Source organism: Melospiza melodia, chromosome 9 (genome assembly GCF_035770615.1).
Source record: "Melospiza melodia melodia isolate bMelMel2 chromosome 9, bMelMel2.pri, whole genome shotgun sequence".
Taxonomy (NCBI): Eukaryota; Metazoa; Chordata; class Aves; order Passeriformes; family Passerellidae; genus Melospiza; species Melospiza melodia.
This window is the reverse complement of record NC_086202.1, coordinates 20,124,434-20,141,015: the sequence shown is the minus strand read 5'-3', so window position 1 is coordinate 20,141,015 and position 16,582 is coordinate 20,124,434. Positions and strand designations below refer to the sequence as shown.

Sequence of the window (16,582 nt, the reverse complement as noted above, 5' to 3'; positions counted from 1 at the left end):
TTGGTTTGTTTGTTTGGGGGTTGTCTTTGTTTTTTTCCTATTCAAAAAAGATAATAGCTCCCTTATTTATTCTTCATCAGATGTCTTAGATACTGATGCATCTGAGATTACCAGTGGATGAAAGACAGCTGTTGACAGCCACCAGCTCCCAGTGCAATACATTGGCTGACTCAGCCTCATCATTTCAGCAAAAAGGATTCAGGCCCTTTTCTGCTTTTGTGTAATGTTTTATGGGGCTGCCTTAATTATCAGAGAAATAACGCTGACACATAGGACTACTGAGGTAATGCTTAAAGTGAAAATCCAAATACCATCTAAAGACAATGGGGCATAGTGTCGATTGCATACCATATAGATAAAAGAATATACCTTTGCTGAAGTTAGAGTGGCCATGGAAGTTGTCATTAGGTGATCAGAAATAGCACACTGAGGGCTGCTTGGGGCTTTTTAGTTGCTATATAAATAATATATAATAATATGTAAATAACAAACTTGCAGTGAAAACTAACAGACAGCAATGCCCATAGGCTGGCAACAGATACTTTCATGGTTGGAGTTTTATACTTAGTGAGGAAGGGAAAATAGAAACACATACTCACTGAAGAATGGCTATGGAAATAAAGTATCCTAAACCCCAAATGGTACAGATATTTGGCTCAGAGAAGTGTTGAATTTTTTTAATTGTCATATGTCCTAAAACCTATTTCTTTAGCTGCTTTTATTTAGTTCTTGCATGTAGAGTTCTACTGCTTCCAATGAGAGAGCTGCCAAAGAAAAAAGGGTGAGCTACCTTTAAAAACTGCAGTAAAGGGCGTTTTGATTTGAAAGGCAGATTTTTGATGTGGCAGCACCGTAACCCCTCAGGCTTTAATGGGAATGTATCAGTAAAAACTTGGAATAGGCTCTTCAAGAAGAGAAGGTAGGTTTGGTGGTGGGTTTTTTGTTGTAATTTTGTAAATCACTGCATAGTGCTGGGATCCATGGCTAATTGCTTTTATCCTGAAGTGGAAATAACCTGAAGTTGCAGCAGGATTAGATTGGATATTAGAAGAAATTTACTCACCGAAATGTTTGTCAAACATTGGATCAGGGAAGTAGCCTGTGTAGATGTGGCACTTGGGGTAATGCCTTACTGGTGGACATGATAGTGACGGGTTAACAGTTGAACTTGATCCTCTTAGAGGTGTTTTTCAATGTAAATGAATCTATGATTCTGCAATATTCTGGAAGAGTCTTCTGTTGTCTCATACCACGCCTCTCCCGTAGTCTGTACAGTCGTGTGTTCACCGTCTTTTCCTGGGTGTGTTACCTGGCTGAAAATGCTGGTCCTAATATCTATAAAAGCGCAGCCAGCGGTGTATTTTATGGTGCAGACAGACCTTTCCGAAGGCGCTGCCTGCCGTGCCCGCCGGAGGGAATTCGCTCCTTCCCCGGCGAGAGCCGGCTCCCGCTGCCGGGGGCTGCGCGGCGCTCGCCGCCAGAGGGCGCGCGGGGCCGTTCCGCACCAGGGGCTGTGGGAGCCGCCGCGGCTCCGCAGCCTGCCCGCCGCTCGCTGCTAATCCATTGCTGGCTTCACCCTGCCGCCTTCGAAGTGAGCAGCGTAAGTGGGAATCGGTGCATACGGCTTTTCCCACCAGTGTTTATTACATGTATTTCACGCAGCAGTTTATTTCTTAATTCTACCTCATTAAGGTTGAATCAATGAGGTAGAATTTGTTAATTTTACTGCAATTGTACCTTAATTCCTCATAATTAATGAAATCCTACCTTCATTTCATATAGGAATGTTATGGAGAAATTTACTTACGGATATTAAGACTATGCAACCTTAAGATGTGATAATATGACAGTATAACCCCAAATTTTGCTGAAATATACGGAAATGAAAGGTGGTTTGGATTTTTGATAAGAGCCTGAGCTCCTCAAACTCTCAAGACATCCTGCTTCTTGATGATCTAAAATAATGATTCTTTTCTGCTTTTGACTCAAATCATGGACAGAGTCAGTTTCAAACGAGAGGCATTTTATATACTGCTTGTACTTAAAACTAAGGTAGAATGTGCTTGCATTGACCTAGCAGAGCAGTTAGGTGCACTACTCTGCAAGATCAAACCTTGTGTCATTACATTATATTACTTCTGCCTACCCCATGCAGTGAAAACTGAAGGAAACCTAGATATGATATGACTCTTGGCTTTTTTTCTTCCCCAGGGAGTATGGGGTAGAAGTGTGGCAGCACTACTGTCCTTTCCATGTAATCAACTTGAATAAGTCATCTCTGGCAGGCAGCCTTAAACACAGTGTTCCTTTGTCTGGTAACTTGCTGCTACTGTGTTTGACTTAAAAGCATTTGTAACAGAGAAGAGCTGTGTCCTGTAATACCTGACACCCAAATAAAATTATGCATAGTGCCATTGATAGGAGATAAGTATGAAAGTTCTTGTGCAGGCAAATTTCAAATATTAAAAATTTCTAACACTTCTAACAGCTAATGTGTCAGTGTGATATTTGTTGGGAAGATAATTTCATTTTCCAGTCCCTTGTATTTATACAATTACTTTACAACTTCTCCTATCAGTAAGCAAATCCTTTTCCTTGGTGCCCTTTATGGCATGGGTCAAAATGACCATTGTCTGTACATTTCAGCCCAGACCAAAATTGCATATGTCCTCTAAAGTGTTGAACAAGACTTTTGAGACTGGCAATGTTTGCTGTGTCATTCAGCACAAACATTTGATTTGGTGTCTTGAGACAAAATCTGCATGCAGAAGTGAAGTAAATAGAATGGAAAATAGATATTTCATTTGATGGTGGAGGGAGACCTGCCAAGATGTGTAATGGCAAAAATGTTATTTTTGTGAATACTTATGATTTGTATTTCACCAGGGTCTAACAGTGTTTTCTGTCCCTTCACAGCTCTCTTCCAGTTTGAGGCAGCTGCATCATGATGTGTTGGATGAGTAAGTGGGCAGTGAGGGAGAGAAGGTAAGAAGATAATGATTTGCATATAGAAATAGGAGCTGGAAAGGAGCAGTGGGAATAAAATCCAGGGAACAGTTTCTGTGTAGGATCCTGGGAGACCTGAGGCCTGATGCATTTCTGTTGCTGGCATTTGGGTGATGTTAAGGCAAGGCATCCATATAACTGAAAAAAATGCCAGGGACGTACTTTGGGTAGTGCTTTAGCTCTTACAATGTGAAGTGCTCGAAAACAATTAGGATAGTATTATACCCCTGTCTGTTCCACTGACTTTGGGGGAGTCATTTAACCTTTAAATCTCAGTTTTCCACTTCTGTGAAATATGACTGATGATCCTGTAGAGGATAATTTTATGTGTAGGATATGCAGTTTTCTGAGGGAAGGTGGGAAAGACCTTACCCTTTGAGGAAGCTGAAGAGGGCATTTCCTGACCTAGACCCTGTGCACTTTGGAAAGAGAAGAAGTCTTCAACTAGCCTAAGGAGAACAGTATTGTGTCCATGCTGTTTCCCAATAAGAAATAATTCTTCAGCTGAGATGAGTTCATGCTGCTGAGATCTCAGGTGCAGCAGCAAAATTTAATTTCATCTTGTATCAAACCTTGCAAGGGTTACTCTCTGCTAAATGCTGTCCTAACCAATCTGTCTGGATTTCAAATACTATGAGCACTGACATATGAATTCACCTTCTGATTGCCAATTCATATTCTGATTGCCAATTTGCCTTTCTGCATCAGAAAGCATGATACAGCATTGGCTGAGCAAACTGTATCAGGCTGGTTGGACTGGTCTGCACAAACAAGGAGTTGATTCCAAGTGCCCAGTACTCCAGCTGAATCACAGGTCCTCACAGCACTGTTCAACTTGAGTTATTGTGGCAGAGAGGGGAGTACATAAGCACACTCAATTAGACTGTTCAGGTTTGATTTCCAGGCCCATTTTGAAAAGTTAAATCTATTGCAGCTACAACTTCACAACTTTTACAGTGTAATTCAACATGAAAAGTTCAGAATTTCCACAGCTGTTTTTAGATTGTATGTGGATTTTCTGTTCTAATTCTCTAAAAAATTTGGCATTTGCCATTTGCTATTCTGGATGACATCCCTTTGCATATCTTTTTTTGCATTGGAATAAAAACCAAGGTGATTCACCACTGAATATCATCCCACTCATTTGTTTCTGTAGCTACCAGCAAGGCTGCCTTCTGCCAATGGTACATTTATAGGAGCTATCCCTCACCATGCCCTGTCACCTTCTCTTATCTAGCTCTGCCTAGAAATCTTTCTTTTTTGCTTTTCTGAGACTAGTATTATGTGGCCTTTCAGCAGTGTTTAAATTTACTCTCTTGAAAAGAAGAGCATCTCTCTCTCTGTGGTACTGCTTGTTGTTTCCCAGTTTGAAATCAACTAGCAGAACCCCAGAGGGTTTCTTGAACAGCTAACCATTAAACACAGTCAGGAACAAAGATCAATTGAAAACACATTTAGAATTAAGCTTCCTGGCCTGCTTTTAATTTCTTCAAGTCAGCATTGGGAGTTATTACTGTGGTCAGTCTGGCCTTTTATTGTCCTATGGCTTACTCAAATAAACTATCAACTTCAGGGATGCCCAACTGCTTTCTGGTTGGGTTGTGTGTTTTTTGGTGGTTTTTTTGGTTTTTTTTTGTTTTTAAATCTTCAGATACTCCCAAACTTATTAAAGGATTATGGGTTTAAATGCAGAAGGCATTAAATAAATCATGTCATTGGAAACAGAACTATATTTAGGAGTCTAGAGGGAGTTTGCAAGAAACTCACTTTGCAAGCAGAATTTGGGTCATGGCACCTTAAAGCTTCAGTAGCTTTGAGTCTGGGATCTGGATTTCTGGCAAACTGATATATTATTTCTGTTCAGATAGAGCTATACAGGCACAAAAGGATATATAGCTCCAAAGGGTTTACAGTTCAGATAGAAATCAGGAATAGTCAGTGGTTTGGCTCAGCTTACCTATGCCTTTAGGGGATAGAATGGGAATCCTAAATATAATTTGTAGCAAGCTCTGGGTATGAACATGACTGAAGCACCTTCAGCTCTGTTTGTAGCTGTCCTGAGCCTAAAATCTTTCTCTTGCCTAAGGTGCCATGCTACTGTCTTACCATCAGAAGTATGATGCCAAGCTTGTAATATTGTTGCAAATCTTTCAATAATTCCTGGGTTTGGCTTTAGATTCTGTTTTTATGGGGAGGTTTTTGTTGCTTTTTGGTTTTCGTTGTTTTGGGGGTTTTTTTCTGGGCTTTTCTTTCTTGACTTTCAAGACAAGCTACTGTAGTCTACTTTCAGAGTTTAGGGGATTGTTAGGATATTTGAGTGTTAAAAGCTAATGGCAGTATAGCATCACTGTCACACACCCCCACCAGAGAGCTCAGGCTCTGTCATTATGCTGAATCTTTTTAAGGGAGCAGCATTAGTGATAGCTTCAATATACAACAGGGTATTCATGATGAATCCTGGTAGCCTAGAGCCAGCTAGCTATATTTGCAGGGTGGTTTCACTAGGAAGCAGATGTTGGACAGATGGTAGTCAGCTGATCAGTCATGCCACCATCTACAGTAAATCAGAGGGCTGTGGGGAAAAAGGTAACATGTGGAACATATTTCTCATTTCTGTGGGAGCCTTGTACTTTTTTATGGGTATATAAAGGCTCACAGACATGTATGAGTCGTTGGTTAAGAACTGTAGAGCTGCTGATGTTTGGCTACAGCAAGTTAGCAAAACTTCACCTCGAAGCCCTTGTTAGCTTTGCGTGACTGTGACTCCTATAACAGAACTCTCCAAAGGTGAGCAGACTCCATGTCAGCTGGAGTTTTGCAGAAACCATTTTTAGCCTGGAACACTTTTGTTCTCTTTTTATTCACTTTCCATGAAAACTTTTATATAACTTTTTCAGTCTGCTTGCTCATGGCAGTTCTCTATCCTGTTGCATTGCATGTCAATATCATAGGAAGAGTCTTTCAATATTTTGCTGCAACTGAGGTACTCAAGCAGATACAACTATCTCTGTAGTGACTTGGGGCACAGTCCAGTATCTAACATGGCTTACATGATGTAGTGTTCAGTCATTATCATCTGTGTTCAGCATGGGAACTAGAACTGTGTTTCCTGTGTAGTAGCAAGCCTTTCCTAAGACATAATTCTGACTGTGAGTTCATAGCAGTACTGATTTTAATGTATCTTAGCTGTTGCTAAACACATTTGTTTTGTCAGCTGAAGTCAAATTATGGGATACATGCTATGCAAGGAGAACATGATGCTTAATTGTTTTAAGCAATGTCCAGTTTGTGTCACCACAAGTTCTGGGTTTTGGGATAGAACTTCTGCAAAGGCTCAAAGACTGCTCCATTAAAATGGAATCTTTAATCAATACCAACCAGAGCTTCCAGGGATTGTAATAGTGTATCAAGTTGGATTTGGCTCTTTTGCAGCCTATCAAAAGAAGCTGTCCTTTACAAAAACAATATTTTAAATATCTGCTCACAAGCACCAGAGCCAGAAGGTTTCTATTTCATTTGGCAAAATACCTTCCCAAGAGCAAGACTGTGACCTGAAGCAAAGCCAAAATAAGCTCTAACAGATGCTTAGCCTAGAAAACACTAGACTGAATAGCTAAAATTGTTAAAGATTACATAGAAAAAGAGAAGGGCAGCTACCTAGTTCTGCTTCTGACTTGCTGTGTGGACAAGTTGCACTCCTGTTCTAGTGCTCTGCCAACTAGAGGACCCCTCTTGTCTGTCTGCCACCTCACTTTAGCTTCTGGGCCTTCCATTTCTGGCTGTGAGGGCTGCTGTAGGCAACAACAGAGCTTCTTCTGTTCATAATAGCAGAGGAGTCCTTTCCCAATAAACTCCATTTAGCTTTAATAGTGAAAACTCATTCAGAGATTTTGCTCTGGCCTTCCATTCACACTTTCCATACTGCATCTAATACTTGTACTTGAAAAAAATGTTTCAGATGCTCGTAAGATTCAAGAATTACAAAATCTGTGCTCCTGTGATGACTGAAGTTGATCTAATTGGCCATTCATTTCTCCTTGCCTTTCCATTTGCTAGTTCTGGCCTTTATCTGCCCTCAGATAGTGGGTGCCACCTTTGCTCTGAGATCTGGTGAGAAAATTAATAACTTTCTTGGTGTCACTTCTGTTAGTGCCAAGAAGGAATGTGGCACTCTGAGGCAAGGACAGCAGGACTGTGCTGGCCAGCAGTTGATTGGTTCAGGCTGTGTTAAAGGGACAGCCTGATGATGCTGTTCTATAACAGTTTCTGTGAAACTGCAGCTTAAACACTTGGTCATTCTCCAGATCCTGACAGAGAAGGTGAGGACAAAGAAACTAAACAGCCTTCCTGGGCCACAGAGATGCCTGATCCATAACTAGAACTGAGATGATTGGTTCTTAATCAGACTGTAATCGCAGAAATTACTGGGATATAAGCAGCTATTTGGTGCTCTTCTGGAAAGGGTGTCAGTCAATCAGTCTGGATAGCTTTGTCCAGGGTAAGAAATCCCAAGTTTCAGTGCTCAGGAGAAAAGCTAAATAAATGCTGGTTGTGCTGCACTACAGGTTGGGAGAGATTCTTATGTCATTGATTGTGATGCCTGCCTGTTTAGGCCTTCTATCCAGGGTAATTGATACCAGGATGTCTTGTGAAATTAAAATTTTCTAGAGCTTGAGGCAGAGAGAAGAGTAAGTGGCAAAGATACCAGCCTTGTTCATACATCCCTAAATTCAAAGAAGTGCATGTTTGTATATGTGACTTTATTTACTTGGACTGGCTTTGACACTGGGTTTCTTCCCTCAGCAAAGTTCAGAAGGGGCTCTGCCTTTACTGCTCCCATGAAGCCTGTGCCCATGGAAATTACACAATATGGTTGATCTCCTTTACATAAACTCCAGCATGGTTGAATTCAAGGAATAGGTAATCTCATTCCATTACTGCTGCAATCTGAAATCCAAGGTCCCAGTGGAGAATAGTGATGAAGAAAGATTGCTAAAAAAGAAGAGTCATTTGCACTTAAAAATCCTCAGCATATGCTTTCTCAAAGCATACTGTGATGTGATATATATTAAACTAAGTTAATATGAGTGGCCACAGAGCACTCCTAATGAACAGGAGATGTCCTTTGAAAGGTGTTTGTTCAGCATTTTTTCAATATCTTCCCTGAGGTTCCAAAAGCACTGACTTGGACTTGTCACAGTCCCGGTAAATTATTATCCTGATATTACTCTAATGAGGTGGTATGAGCATGGTGAGAGCAGACAAAGCTCTTGGGAGGTTAGGATCCAGGGGAAGCCATTGAAAATCTCAGCTTGATTGAGAGCATCTGATTCGCCCTAGAAGTTTGGCAATGTACTAAATATGCATCAGCTGTGCTACCAAGAATGCATCCTGGGAAAGAGCACTGCCACAAAAATCTCTTTCCCAGTATTTCCTAGGATTCAGTTTGGCAGCATCTTGAACAAGATCCCTGCATTGCCAACTGCTTGGTTTGTATGGCTTGGCTAGAGGTGGTTTTGGAAGACATTTGGGCTTTAATTTGCTCGCTGCTCCAGACCTTGTGAGGTCTGGAAGAAGAGGAGGCTTTCTTCGTCCTATATTTAAAGAAGCCTCAGTGGGTTGCTCTAAAGAACTGGGGTATTGGCTTCAGCTTCAAGTTAATGGAACCATAGCAACATGCTGTGGGATGGAGCAGCTGATGGGCTCTGTAGTTGATCTGTAGCTGTATAGTTGTACTTAGAGCTGCATAAGTGAGAGTGAGCCTCCAATAGCTGATTTTAAACAACTCCTACAAGTTTAGTTAAGACTCTGCATTTGACAGTGAGGGGTCTAGGACATAAGCTGTTGAGATTTCATCTAGCTGAAGCTAGATATACTTACTTTAATGTAACTGTAAGGAACTCTGTCCTCACAGAGGGACTAAGCATAATCTGACACCAGTTGCCTGTCTATAAACAGACAAATTCAAAACAAGCAAGACATCCTGATTGTTGTATAGAAAATGCCAGGAAACTTTGGGGGTTCAAGGAGTAGCAGGCATGTTACTCTCTAATGAAGCAATTTGTTTTCCAGCCTGGTTTGACCTCAGATTGTATTCTTTATTCCCTTATCAGAATTGATGATCTGTAAATCCAGGACACCATCTTTTAAATAATGGCTGTATAATTTGCCACAGTTTTTCTCTCCATCTCTGGCATTGTGAAACCCTTTGATTCAACAAAACCTAAATTGCTGAGGTCAACCTCTTTTCTGTACTTGTAGGGTGTTTAAGTGCTACCCTTAAGAAGCCTTTTGCAGTGTCCCTAATACTGCACTTACTGATGCTCTAACAAACCAAATTACAAGCAGTGTTTATTCTTGAGCATTATTAATTTTTGAAGTATTTCTGGCTCATAGGAAATCTTAGCTCAAGCCTACCCCAATTCAGAATAAACCCAGTGTTTGCAGTTATCTGCAAATTGGAAATTTTTATGTAACCCCTTGGACATGGGAATTGTTACACGAAATTGTGTGTTGCTTATTACACAATGAAGGGTTGAACAAGCCAGAACAGCTGATTAGAATTGGGTAGCTTTGAGATTCCCAGCCTAGAACTTCTGCCATGTGAGGAGTACTGGAAGCCCAGAAGGTCTGTGCTTTGCCTTGAGTTCTCTGGATTCTAGGTTAACTTGGAAAAGAAGAGTAAGGGCCTTTACTGCCTGTAGTCCTGGCTAGTGCACTAAATTACTGGATTAGTTAGCTCAAGCCCTATCTACTCTAATTTCTGGTCTAGTCTGACTTGATTTCTTTTTAATTTTTTGACCAGATCTACTAGTGAGGTCCTATCTGCTTTTAGTCTTCTAGCAACTGGCAAAGCAGAAGAAGTGTGTATATAGAAACATAACAAGACATGTTTCTATGTGAAGAGGTACTTGGGTCTCTCAGTCCTGAGACTGGGTTGAAATTTAGCACAGAGAAATGCACTGGCAACTAGAGAAGAATTAAATGTAGCAAGGCGCCTTACTTGGGATGCACACTTGCACTGGGAATCTGTGATCCTGTTCTACTCTGTTTTTGGTGTATGGGTCAGGAGTGAGGAGGGTGAGAACACTGATGCATAAACAAATAAGAGTTGCAGGTCATAGCAAGGTAGGGTGTGCTTAAAATATCTAGTATGACACAAATTAAACCACTTTGGTTTTCCATTAAAGAGAAGATAATGATGTACCTCTAAGCATTTTTTCTTACTATCTTAATGCAGTTTATATCTGTAGATGTAAAATCTGTAGAGTTGGAGATACATGCATAAGGTTAGATACTGTGTTGAGAATAAGGCAACGTGTTTTAGAGTAGTGAACTTCCAGGTGTCCTTGGTCCAGTCAAGTTTCAGCTGCTTTTAGTTGATCTAAGACTTGCCTGTTGTATGACAAGGTTGTGAATCACACTGTGATTCAGTCTCCTAAACCTTACTTCTGAAGTACTGTGTTCCAATATAAGGATTTTTGAAAGCCTGGGTTCATTCATCTGAATTTTCTAAAGCATTGATATCAGGCTGCTCAACATGTGTTCCTTGAGCACTAATTTAGTCAAAAGTATACAAGTGTTCTTTATGTAAAAATGGAAGAGTGTTTCCCTGATAAGCTGTTTTAAGTCTACCTGCCTATATGAATCATCAGGATTAGTCAGCTGGTGGCATTACATGGAATAAAAAAGCTGTTTCTTACTTAGGAGGAATTTTTAAAGTCTTTAAAGTTTTGGCACTTTTTTTTAAATAGCATTGTTTGTGTTGCATTTTGAAGGATTGTTGTGTTTTACTGACATTTCCTGTTTTTATTTCTGCTGATGAATAGTGTCATTTCTGTCCTACAGGGAGGACAGAAAGGAGTTAATGTTCCTTTATGTTGTAAGTAAATAATCTCACGTGGTGGGACTTTTAAGTCCCTGTTATTTGTAGCAGGAAAATAACGAGAGTTACATATCAGCTCTGTAGATGTCTGTCCATATGACTGAATGAGCTGAAAGCTGATGACTTTGTATTACAGTAATTTTGAGAAATTTATTTGGGCAAGTGACTTTCTTTCTTGGCTTTCCTGATATCTGGGAACTGTATGCAAAGCGAGCAAGTGAATATGAGCTGCCACATTTGGCTGGTTCTGGTTTACAGGCCAGCCAGTAATCCCTATTTGCCATTCCTTCTCAACTATTGGAAGGGATGGGAAGTTAACTCTGCACCGTGAAAGTGTTTTCCCAAAGGAATAAAAACCCCCATTATCCAAAGTACCAAAACTAATAGTAAATAACACATTCCCCTGTATGTTATCTGTGACCTTTTCAAACTGAGGGATGCAGCTTGAGGACTGGCCCATGAACATCTGAAGAACTGATAGTTCCACCCTCAATCCAAACATCTCTGGGTGGTTCTCCTTTCCTCAGAGGAAGGGAACCACTTCTCGGAGCACACTCCCTGGCTGTTACACAACTCAAGCATGCAGGCATTCACATAGGCAATCTTGATACTATCAACTCCGTCAGGACACTGACCTTTTTGCCTCCGCTTTCAGGAACTTTGGCTGCCTTCTCTATGTGTCAGGGAGGGCAATGGGAGTGGCTTCTAATTTCCCCACAAAGCCATGTGGAACACTATAGTGTGTGGCATTGTTGAGGTCCCACAAGAAGGACTTCTTGCAGAAGAAAGTGACAGGGCAGAGCAGATGAAATGATGAGCCAGACGCACTGCAAGGTTCAATGCACAGCTTAGAACTTTTTAAGTTGTGTTTTATGTGTGTGGGGTGATGCTGTTTATCCACATTTCATGGGGCTTGCTTTTGCCCATAGCAAGCACTGTTAGAAATATTTAAACAGATCTTCAAAGCTTTGTCACATGTTTGAGACCAACAGTCAGCCTCAGTTTTGCTGAGATGGTAATTGATACTAAGAAAAATCAATACTTGAGGGCTTTTACAGCAGAGGACACAACTGTACAATAGCAAAGTAGGATGATGGAGTCTGTTGGCTTCATATGTACAATGCCATTGATTTGAAGAGATATTTTGTAATTTTGATTCTTAGAAGGCCATTTCTTTTCTTATTATGGAGAAGGGACAAAACGGTTTCCTGGAGAGCTGGGGATTGGAGTATGTCCAATGTAATGGATAACTGAGGTAGCTGTAGTGGTACTAGTGTAAAGACATCAAAATTCTGGGAATTAGTGGTGAAAGGTCCGAATATATCTGGTGACAAAGCTTTCTTCTTGGTTTCAGTGGAGACCCAGGTGCTGAGGAAAAAGGAAGAGACTAAGAAAAGAAATGGAAGGAACTTGGAAGCAAGATTGCTTATGTTGGATTCTGGATGAACAGCAAGATCCAGTTTTCACTGCTGCTGGAAATTTTTAAACAGCAAGAAGATAAATCTGTGAAAAAAGTAAACAAAGCTACAAGATGGAGGTATATGAGAATTCCTGACATTGCTTGGAAACATGAAGTTGGTCTTAGTGAATCTATTTGGTAAATTCTCTATTAGAATTCCTGCTGCTCCTCAGAAAATTCTGCAGACTTGTAAACCAGCTCATTTCCTTCAGTCTAATCTTATGTTTGCAAGAAAAGCATTTAGAAGCTTGAAATTATGTTGAATTGTCTTTCTGTTCCTTCATATTGTGGTCACAGAAGCTGCTTCTGAAGCTCATTACAAGTTAAACCTGATCTCTGAACTGCTGAATTTGTCTGCAGTTTATTCTGTTACTGGGTACTGTCAGACTGGAGAAATGAAAAGTCCAGCAAAATAATATGAACAATTGTGTTGGTTTAAATATGCAGGTCCAACCACCAATCTTGTGATCATATTGTAACCGTGTTTTCATTTTCTTCCTATAAAATGTGACAAATGCTTTCTTCTTTCCATCATATATAAAATTATATGCTCTTGAGGATGGTGACTTTTCCATTCACAGCATTCAGATGACCCTTTGAGTCCCTTAAGCACCCAATGCTATTACCAAGAAAATGTTCCTAAGTCTTTGGCCACTGGCTCATTATCCAAGCCGAGCAGAATGGTCAGTCTGCACTCATGGGTACTGCATACTAAATGAAGTCTTGGTATTAAAAAAAAGCTATTTTTTGGTGTTCTTGACATGACCTGTTCATCTTGACATCATGATGTTTCAGGTGTTTTTTTGCTTGTTTTTCTTTTTTGCAGCCAATCTGATTTTGAAGGGTAGGAAGAAGGATATTCTCTTTACTGTATACTTGCATAAACAAGTTAGAAAAATAGGAAAAATGAAGAGCCTAACTGGCCTAGCTCAAATGCAATATTCTGGAAATACAATTTTCACTGGCAGAGTTAACAATCTTTGACAAGATAACTATTACATGGAATATGCAGTTCTGTTTGACATTGTATATGTCTAAGATTATATATTTATCTAAAAGATAATTGATTAAATTAAGGTAGCTCAAAACCACCTCCAGCTGAAACAACACAGTATTTATACAATATAACCCTTGGGAAGCTTTGATTTGTGTCTTTTGGACCAAATTACTTTTCAAAGTTGGACATGACTTTAATTTTTGGATCCTCTTTCATGAGTTTAACATGTGATCAAAAGGGCAAATTTGCCATCTAGATTCTCTGTGTCTGCCAGTTCAGAATATATTGCTAGGAGTTCTTCTAAGAATAATTTAACTATATTTTTGGAAAATAACAATAAATGCTAATAGAATATTATGCTGTGTGTGGTTCTGCAGTAGACTCTCGTGTGTCCCCAGAGATGAGTTTCCATGCAATTCTGTGTGCTAAAGCAACTGCCAGAGAGGGAATTGGGTAAGTTCTCTGTCATGATACCTGTCTGAAGAAGGTCACAGACAGTTGTTGTGAAATGTAGAATATGTCCAGTATAAATACCAGCAGACACTGCCAAGCTGGTTGGGCACACTGCCAGGCACTGCACAGTTAGGTATGCACCGCTGAGCACAAAATTCCTCAGAAAATCAAAGCAACAGCCACAGAATGGAAAGCTACTAAATAAGTACACTGCAGAGCACACAAGGGAACATTTAGCCCTTCCCTTCATTCCTCATTTAGTCTTCCTGTAGGGTGAGTACCAGTAAAGATCAGTTTAAGTCACGAGTCTGAAATTTGTCAAAAGTATTTAAATATTTGTTCAGTAAATACAGGTCACCTGGAAGACAGAGAAGATGGTTTGTGATGGGCAAGTGAGAGATCATGCTGTGTAACATTGTCATGCAGTTTGTGGTATTTGAGGTTGACCTTTCTCTTTTGGCAGTGCAGAATATTTTCCAAAATTGGCACAAACCAGTATGTTCAAACTCAAGGGCTCTCTGAGCTTTGAATCCATTCCTAGCAAGGGTTAGGATTTAAAGCATCCATCCTTAAATTGTCTTGAGATGCAACTCTTTATTCTTTGCACACAGAGTGGTGTTATACTCTTGTAGTGAATTAAAATGATCTGAACAGAATGCTATTTGATATAATTGACCTTCCTAAGTTCTGAAGTTTATTGCTAATTTAATAAATTGTCTTTTTCTTTTCTTCCCCAATAGCCATCACATTTCCCCCACGGACATTCACATTTTATTTTGGTCATTATTTGCCTAAAACTCTCTATGTATGATTCTAGAAACACTAAATATAACAGATTACACTACTTATCTCTGTAGCAAACCATCCCAATTAGGGCTAAAACATGCAATGCAGTGGCTGTAGCAAGCATCTTGCATGTTTGAGAACTACAGAATGGCATTTTGGTACCCTGGCTTACAGTAGGACCAGGAGTTGACTTTGGAATAACTGACAACCAGTGGGGCTGGAGATCCACATGGTGGCAATCTCTCTGTTTCTGAAGAACATTATACTGAGCTGGTGAAGGGTCTGGAGCACAAGTCTTATGAGGAGCAGCTGAGGGAGTTGTTTAGCCTGGAGAAAAGGAGGCTCAGAGGAGACATTGCTCTCTACAACTGTCTGAAAGGAAGCTGTAGTGAAGTTAATCTCTTCTTCCAGGTAGCAAGTGACAGGACAAGAGAAAATGGCCTCAAGTTGCACCAGGGAAGGTTTAGATTGAATATTAAGAAAAATTTCTTCACTTACAAGGTGCTCAAGCATTGGAACATGCTGCCCTGATAAGTAGTGGAATCATGCAGAGGTGTTCAATAAGGCATGTGGCAGATGGGGATATGGTTTAAGGTTGAACACATTGGTACTGGTTAATCCTTGGACTAGATCATCCTAGAAGTGTCTTCTGACCTTTGAACCTGTGATCCGATAAGTTTTTGCATGCTGCATTTGTAGAAAAGGCAGCAGTGTGCCCAGAGAGGCAGTAGTTTGATGCTTCCTATGACATGGAACACCTGTGTACAGCCTACTTTAATGAAATAACATCGAAGCAGAGAGAAGATGGTTTTCAGTGTTTATTTGCTGCTTTATGTCACTAAGTGGTTTGTTTTGGCAGTGTTGTGTGTTACAGGGCACAAGACCAGAATGGTCTCTGCCACTTCCTGGAAGCCTGCTAGTCTCTGTGGTTAGCTGCTAGTGCTTGATTCCTTCTTTACTCTGCTGAGTTTCCTAAACCGTTAATTCTTTGCATTCTGCCAGAAGATATGTTCCTCCAGGCAGTTAAGAGAATAATCTGTAAATATTGTGGTTTTGGCTAGTATACCACAGGAGTGCTGGCTCAGGCCAGGCTGCTCAGACTGCTTCCTGGGACTACAGAACAATTGATATAACTGAAGTCAAAGGACAGTACTAGAGATCTGGAAGTGCTTCCCCTCCATGCATTTTTAAAGCAGTGTCAATGCAGAGAGTAAGAGATGCCCAGTTACCAGCCCAATACGAGATGATCTTGTATTTGGAGGTAGAAATGTCTGTGTTGATGGATGGAGCTGTCTTTATGGAAATGAACAAAGACTTTACAGAAGACTTCAGGAAGAATCACAGCTAACCCAGAGTAGCACATTGACTAAGTGTTCACTAGATTTTTCTAAGGTCTGTTTGGAAGACAGTTTCAGTGATCTTTGTGTGCTGGTACCAGTACATATCTGCAATGTCCTTCTGCAGGCCCAGTGTGAGGAAGGTGGTGATCTGGGGTAGTTGATAATGGCATGATCTTAAGAAAGATCTTGAGTTGCCAGGATGTACTGCTGAAGTAACTTAAGTGGTAGTTTATTCTTGCTTTTTCTTTTAATTTCTTTTACCTTTCTGGTTACCTTCACTGACCTTATCGCAAGAGAGCAGGGGAAGGGAATTAAAAAGATATGTGGAAACAGAGGTCAAGCATTGAATGCTGAATGGTGTTGCTTTACAGATATCTGTGCTTGCTTAGCACAGTCTGAACTTTGGAAGGGTGCTGTGTTCTTCATAGTTGGGGGGGGGGAATAGTTTGTGTTATACCTTGCATAAGATTGATTGTACATAATATCATATTCAGGTACTACAATTTGAAGGAAACTCTGGTAGAATGATGATTCTACTTATGACCTACCAGTGTCCTACAAGTTTGGATTTTTTCTATTTAACACTTTCCAAAAGTCCATTGAATTCTCTTAGAAATTGAATTATTTTACAAAAAGTCATACCACCTGTGGATTTT

General features: G+C 40.2%; 1 long non-coding RNA gene across 4 annotated transcripts in view; it reads left to right on the top strand.

The window, feature by feature from the left end:
* Nucleotides 1-16,582, top strand: part of LOC134422053 (uncharacterized) — a 49,547-nt gene that overhangs the window by 12,862 nt on the left and 20,103 nt on the right. For 3 of the 4 annotated variants that reach the window (XR_010028723.1, XR_010028724.1, XR_010028721.1), the window contains 4 exons: nt 2,917-2,985; nt 7,810-7,926; nt 12,246-12,428; nt 13,725-13,800. This is a non-coding gene — a long non-coding RNA (uncharacterized LOC134422053). The remainder of the gene's footprint in view (nt 1-2,916; nt 2,986-7,809; nt 7,927-12,245; nt 12,429-13,724; nt 13,801-16,582) is intronic. The other variant, XR_010028722.1, reaches the window with a different exon arrangement.